This window comes from Lithobates pipiens, unplaced genomic scaffold (assembly GCF_037356315.1).
Source record: "Lithobates pipiens isolate NorthernLeopardFrog02 unplaced genomic scaffold, aLitPip1_a1.2 Scaffold_1, whole genome shotgun sequence".
Taxonomy (NCBI): domain Eukaryota; kingdom Metazoa; phylum Chordata; class Amphibia; order Anura; family Ranidae; genus Lithobates; species Lithobates pipiens.
In genome coordinates, this window is record NW_027507685.1 from 262,595,050 (window position 1) to 262,602,636 (window position 7,587).

The 7,587-nt window shown below is 50.4% G+C and overlaps 1 protein-coding gene across 1 annotated transcript in view; it reads right to left on the bottom strand.

Moving 5' to 3' along the window:
• XPNPEP2 (X-prolyl aminopeptidase 2) overlaps positions 1 to 7,587 on the bottom strand; it is a 111,950-nt gene that overhangs the window by 36,975 nt on the left and 67,388 nt on the right. The gene's annotated exons all lie outside the window — the stretch shown is intronic.

The following is a 7,587-nucleotide window of genomic DNA, read 5'->3' on the forward strand; positions in this document are numbered from 1 at the left end:
TAGAGAGAAGGAGGTCCTGGGAGGTGGTAACAAGGGAGCTAGAGAGAAGGAGGTCCTGGGAGGTGGTAACAAGGGAGCTAGAGAGAAGGAGGTCCTGGGAGGAGGTAACAAGGGAGCTATAGAGCAGGAGGTCCTGGGAGGAGGTAACAAGGGAGCTAGAGAGAAGGAGGTCCTGGGAGGAGGTAACAAGGGAGCTATAGAGCAGGAGGTCCTGGGAGGAGGTAACAAGGGAGCTATAGAGCAGGAGGTCCTGGGAGGAGGTAACAAGGGAGATATGGAGCAGGAGGTCCTAGGAGGGGGCAACAAGGGAGCTAGAGAGCAGAGGGTCCTAGGAGGAGGTAACAAGGGAGCTAGAGAGCAGAGGGTCCTAGGAGGAGGTAACAAGGGAGCTAGAGAGCAGAGGGTCCTAGGAGGAGGTAACAAGGGAGCTAGAGAGCAGAGGGTCCTAGGAGGAGGTAACAAGGGAGCTAGAGAGCAGGAGGTCTTGGGAAGAGCGGAGGGGATGATTTGGGAGATATCTGCAGATGAGGTTTGTGATGTAGATGGGGGTATGTTGTGGATGGCCTTGTATGTTATGATTAGTATTTTGGATTTTATACGGTGGGGGAGGGGAAGCCAGTGAAGGGATTGGCAGAGAGGGGCAGCAGTCACGGATCGGTTAGTGAGGTGTATTAGTCTAGCAGCAGCATTTATAATAGACTGAAGGGTGAAAGCCTGCTTAAGGGAGAGTTGCAATAGTCAAGGCAGGAAATAACTAAGGAGGGAATACGTTACTCTGTGGTGTCGTTAGTCAAGAAGGGTTAAATTCTGGAGATGTTGCGGAGGTGAAGGCGGCAGGATTTAGCCAGTGATTGGATGTGGGGGCTGAAGGAGAGGTCGGAGTCAAAGATTACACCCAGCACCCTGGCATGTGTGGCGGGACCAATGGTTGAACTTAATAGTAAAGTTAGGGGGGGGGGGGGGGCGGGAAGGAGGAAATATAAGAAGCTCAGTTTTAGAAAGATTGAGTTTGAGAAAGTGGTGTGACCTCCATACCGATATATCATTCAATAAGTTTGAGATTGGTGAGGAGATCGAAGGGGTGAGTTGAGGAGTGGAGAGATAGATCTGGGTGTCATCGGTGTCAAGGTGGTATTGGAATCCATGGGGGAGGATATCTCCCAATAGGAGGGCCCCAAACATGGAATTGGAGGAGAATAGGAGGGGCCCAAAGATGGAATTGGAGGAGAATAGGAGGGGCCCAAGGACGGAGCCTTGGGGTACCCCAACAGAAAGAGGAAGAGGAGAGGAGGAGATAGAGTTGTAAGTGACACTGAAAGTGCACTGAGATAGGTAGGAGGAGAACCAGAATAAAGCAAAATCATGGAGGCCAAGGGAATGGACTTTGCTGAGGTGGAGCGGGTGGTCAACTGTGTCGAAGGCAGCAGAGAGGTCCAAGAGTATGAGTATGGAGTATGGAGTACAGGCCATTGGTTTTAGCAGTTAGAAGGTCATTGGTAAGTTTTAGTAGGGCAGTTTCAGTGGAATGCTGTGGGCGGAAGCCGGACTGTAGAGGGTCGAGGAGGTTGTTGTCCGTGAGGTAGCAGCTCATTTAGTGATGGACAAGGCATTTGATGAGCTTGGAGGCAAACAGGAGCAGGGAGATGGGTCTTAAGTTATTCAAACAGGTGGGGTCTAGTGAGGGTTTTTTTTAAGTATGGGGGTAACCAGTGCAGGGCCAAGCAGAGAGCCGAGACTGACAGTTACCATCTCTCTGCTCAGCGAACAGCGGGGTTAGATCGCTCAGTTCTCAGTGTTAGAGCCGGCTGTTCCCACCCCCTCCACAGCCCAGCGTGCCAGTGAGCGGGGGGTGGGGCAGAGCAGAGATCAGAGCCTGACAGTTACCATCTCTCTGCTCACAGAACTGTGAGAACTGAGCGATCAGCGGGGTTAGATCGCTCAGTTCTCAGTGTTAGAGCTGGCTGCTCCCGCCCCCTTCAAGGGGGGGGGCCTAATAAAGGGTGTCCAACCTGCTACTAGCAAGGGGGACATAATAAAGGGGGTCCAACCCGCTATTAGCAAGGGGGACCTAATAAAGGGAGTCCAACCCGCTACTAGCAAGGTGGACCTAATAAAGGGAGTCCAACCCTCTACTAGCAAGAGGGACCTAATAAAGGGGGTCCAACCCACTACTAGCAAGAGGGACCTAATAAAGTGCGTATAAGGCTTTTATTTGGTACACAATTGTGATATCCTGATAAATATGTTTCCTCTTCAACCTAATTTACTATGACAAAAATAACTTTTTCCACTTTAACGTCAAGCTTTATTACATTCCTTTCTATAATTGAGAAAGATTCCTCTCGGGATTTAATACTCTCTCGCACAATCCTATTTTACCAAAAGAAGTTCCCGGATTGACTCAGTGAAAGGAAAGTCAGTAATTCTGAGTTTCAGAAAAATTTCATTAACCACTTCCCATCCAGGCCAACTCTCCTATATGTAAAATTCATCATTTTTTTGCTAGAAAATTACATAGAACCCCCAAACATATATATATATATATTTTTTAGCAAAGACCCTAGAGAATGCAATGGCGGTCGTTGCAACCTTTTATCTCACACGGTATTTGTGCAGGTCATCAGGGCCGGATTAACATAGGGGCGTTTGGAGCTGAAGCTCCAGGCCCCCATCATATTATAGGCCCAAACACTTAAGTACATACAAAAAAGCCAATCACCACGGCCCGGCCGTCGGCCGCTATATATCTTCATTGCCAGGCAGCTGCATTATTAATTATAGGCCCACAGATATATGACAGACATTTCAGCCAGCTAATGTAATTGCAGCGCCGCCGCCAGCGCGGCCGGTTGATATAATTTTGCAGTTGCAGACACTGCGGTGCGCCGCCGAGGCTGAGCGTGCTCAGCTGCTCGGCAGCATCCGGCTGTAGGCGGAGCTTGACGTCCCGGCTGGCGTGACGTCATCCGGAGGCCTTCCCCAGCGTCCCGAGGCTTGCCTTGGAAAGGTGGACTGGACGGACACTTCTGTGCGGGCGCCGGGCGGTACTGTGAGCGGCGAGGCGAGCCACAATAATATCTTCATTAAGGACAGCCTGGACAGCACAATTAAGTTAAAGTAAGCCACGGGGCTAGACTCAGGCTGAAGTGGTTAACTTACATGGGGGGGGCGGAGTCTATTAACTGCAACTCCATAGTGACTGTGCAAGTGTGCAGGCAACCCATCCGTGCCTATTTAGTGCATCTCATCAGTGCCAGTGCTCTCTATTAGTGCCACCTATCAGTACCACCAGTGCCCTCTATCAGCGCCACCTATCAGTGCCAGTGTCCTCTATCAGTGCCACCAATCAGTACCAGTGCCCTCTATCAGTGCCAGTGTCCTCTATCAGTGCCACCAATCAGTACCAGTGCCCTCTATCAGTGCCACCAATCAGTACCAGTGCCCTCTATCAGTGCCACCAATCAGTACCAGTGCCCTCCATCAGTGCCACCAATCAGTACCAGTACCCTCTATCAGTGCCACCTATCAGTGCCAGTGTCCTCTATCAGTGACACCTATCAGTGCCAGACTGCCAGTGTCCTCTATCAGTGCCACCTATCAGTGCCAGTGTCCTCTATCAGTGCCACCAATCAGTACCAGTGCCCTCTATTAGTGCCACCTATCAGTACCAGTGTCCTCTATCAGTGCCACCAATCAGTGCCAGTGTCCTCTATAAGTGCCACCAATCAGTGCCAGTGCCCTCTATCAGTGCCACCTATCAGTGCCAGTGTCCTCTATCAGTACCACCAATCAGTACCAGTGCCCTCTATCAGTGCCACCTATCAGTGCCAGTGTCCTCTATCAGTGCCACCAATCAGTACCAGTGCCCTCTATCAGTGCCACCTATCAGTGCCAGTGTCCTCTATCAGTGCCACCAATCAGTGCCAGTGCCCTCTATCAGTGCCACCAATCAGTACCAGTGCCACCTATCAGTGCCAGTGTCCTCTATCAGTGCCACCTATCAGTGCCAGTGTCCTCTATCAGTGCCACCTATCAGTACCACCAGTGCCCTCTATCAGCGCCACCTATCAGTGCCAGTGTCCTCTATCAGTGCCACCAATCAGTACCAGTGCCCTCTATCAGTGCCAGTGTCCTCTATCAGTGCCACCAATCAGTACCAGTGCCCTCTATCAGTGCCACCAATCAGTACCAGTGCCCTCTATCAGTGCCACCAATCAGTACCAGTGCCCTCCATCAGTGCCACCAATCAGTACCAGTACCCTCTATCAGTGCCACCTATCAGTGCCAGTGTCCTCTATCAGTGACACCTATCAGTGCCAGACTGCCAGTGTCCTCTATCAGTGACACCTATCAGTGCCAGTGTCCTCTATCAGTGCCACCAATCAGTACCAGTGCCCTCTATTAGTGCCACCTATCAGTACCAGTGTCCTCTATCAGTGCCACCAATCAGTGCCAGTGTCCTCTATAAGTGCCACCAATCAGTGCCAGTGCCCTCTATCAGTGCCACCTATCAGTGCCAGTGTCCTCTATCAGTACCACCAATCAGTACCAGTGCCCTCTATCAGTGCCACCTATCAGTGCCAGTGTCCTCTATCAGTGCCACCAATCAGTGCCAGTGTCCTCTATCAGTGCCACCAATCAGTACCAGTGCCACCTATCAGTGCCAGTGTCCTCTATCAGTGCCACCTATCAGTGCCAGTGTCCTCTATCAGTGCCACCAATCAGTACCAGTGCCCTCTATCAGTGCCACCTATCAGTGCCAGTGTCCTCTATCAGTGCCACCTATCAGTGCTAGTGCCCTCTATCAGTGCCACCTATCAGTGCCAGTGTCCTCTATCAGTGCCACCTATCAGTGCCAGTGTCCTCTATCAGTGCCACCAATCAGTACCAGTGCCCTCTATCAGTGCCACCTATCAGTGCCAGTGTCCTCTATCAGTGCCACCAATCAGTGCCAGTGTCCTCTATCAGTGCCACCAATCAGTACCAGTGCCACCTATCAGTGCCAGTGTCCTCTATCAGTGCCACCTATCAGTGCTAGTGCCCTCTATCAGTGCCACATATCAGTACAGCTCATCAGTGCCATCCAATCAATGCCAGTGCCCCCTATCAGTGCAGTTCATCAGTGCCACCTATTAGTGCCTCCTATCAGTGCTGCCTATCAATGCAGCTCATCAGTGCCATCCAATCAATGCTAGTGCCACCTATCAGTGTAGCTCATCAGTGCCACCTATCAGTGCCCATTATTGCAGCTCAGCAGTGCCAGTGCCACCTATCAGTGCAGCTGATCAGCGCCGCCTATCAGTGCCACCTTGTCAGTGCCCATTAGTCCTGCTTGTCAGTGCCGCCTATCAGAGCCCATCAGTGCCCATTAGTGCAGCTCATCACTGCAACTTATCATTGACTATCAGTGCCGCCTATCAAAGCCCTGTCAGTGCCTATTAGTGCATTTAATCAGTGCCCATTACTGCAGTTTATCAGTGCCACCTATCATTGACCATCAGTGCTGCCTATCACTGCAGATCATCAGTGCCACCTATTAGTGTCAGTGTCACACATCAGTGCTGCCTATAAGTGCCCATCAGTGCTGCATAATAGTGCTGTCTCACCAGTGGCACCTTATCAGTGCCCAGTAGTCCAGCTCATCAGTGCCACCTATCATTGACCATCAGTGCCACCTATCAGAGCCCTATCGGTGCTGCCCATCAGTGCCCATTAGTGCAGTTTATCAGTGCCACCAATCATTGACTATCACTGCCACCTATCATTGACCATCAGTGCTGCCTGTTAGTGCAGATCATCAGTGCCACCTATCATTTACCATCAGGGCTGCCTATCAGTGCAGATTATCAGTGCCACCTATCAGTGTCAGTGCCGCCCATAAGTGCCCATCATTGCCGCATAATAGTGCTGCCTCACCAGTGCCACTTTATCAGTGCCCATAAGTGCTATCTGTCAGTGACCCCTATCAGAGCCCATCAGTGCCCATTAGTTCAGCTCATCAGTGCCCACCAGTGCTGCCTATCATTGCTGCCTATCAGTGCAGCTCATCATAGCCCATCGCTGATGATCTGCATATCAGTGCAGATTATCAGTGCTCCATATCAGTACAGCCTCATCAGCACCCCCTTATCAATGCCCATCAGTGCTGCCTCATTTATGCCCATCAGTAAAGAATAAAAATTACTTATGGAAAAATATTATCACAAACTAAGAAAAACATTTTTTTTAAACGTGTCTTTTTTTCACGTTTAGCAAAAAATAAAAACCCTAGTGGTGTTTAAATACCACCAAAAAAAAAGGTCTATTTGTGTAAAAAAATGACAAAAATCAAAACACATTAAATATTTAATTTGTTTTAACAAAAAATGTTTGCGTCTTCATTTTATTTATTTCCATAAAAAGGCCCACGAAATCCTCAGCCCCAGGCCCATGTTGTTCTTAATCTGGCCCTGCAGGTCATCAGGTTGGAAGAGTCCCTTTGTGGTGGTGGTGGTGGTGGGGGGCAGTGTCATTCGTGGTTGAGTGGTTGGGAGTCATCATTTCAAGGCCACGGCTGTGGTGTAGCTCTTATTGGTCTAGGATGGGACACATATGTCCAACTGATGTTGGTGATCATTTTTATTTAATGAAACTTTGGGGGTGCTTTGAGGATCTTATTTATAGTCACACTGTGATCACTGGAGAAAGATTTAGGAAATCGAGGCCAAAAAATTCTATTAAATAATGAGCTTTCAAACTGTAACACTGAGCATCCGTCAGGGTCATCAACCACCCGAAATATTAACCACCAGCAATAATAACTCCCAGCAAGTACCAGGGCCACCATGCTAACCCTCAGCATTATGAAGCAGGAGGTCACCAGGATGGAAGGTCCACTTTGTGGTGGGGGAGCCACAACTTCATTAGATGGTTGGGGGCAGGCATGTACTGGCCATCGGGACTGCCGGGAGTTTCCCGGTGGGCCGATGGCTCAGTGGGCCACTCTGATGTAAGGGGGTTGCTGATGGGCCACTCTGATGTAAGGGGGCTGCTGATGGGACACTCTGATGTAAGGGGGCTGCTGATGGGACACTCTGATGTAAGGGGGCTGCTGATGGGACACTCTGATGTAAGGGGGCTGCTGATGGGACACTCTGATGTAAGGGGGCTGGTAATGGGACACTCTGATGTAAGGGGGCTGGTGATGGGACACTCTGATGTAAGGGGGCTGGTGATGGGACACTCTGATGTAAGGGGGCTGGTGATGGGACACTCTGATGTAAGGGGGCTGGTGATGGGACACTCTGATGTAAGGGGGCTGGTGATGGGACACTCTGATGTAAGGGGGCTGGTGATGGGACACTCTGATGTAAGGGGGCTGGTGATGGGACACTCTGATGTAAGGGGGCTGGTAATGGGACACTCTGATGTAAGGGGGCTGGTGATGGGACACTCTGATGTAAGGGGGCTGGTAATGGGACACTCTGATGTAAGGGGGCTGGTAATGGGACACTCTGATGTTAGGTGGTGCTGATGGGACACTCTGATGTTAGGGGGTGCTGACACTCAAAATGTAAGTGGGCCGGTCTGGATGAAGTCCAGGGCCAA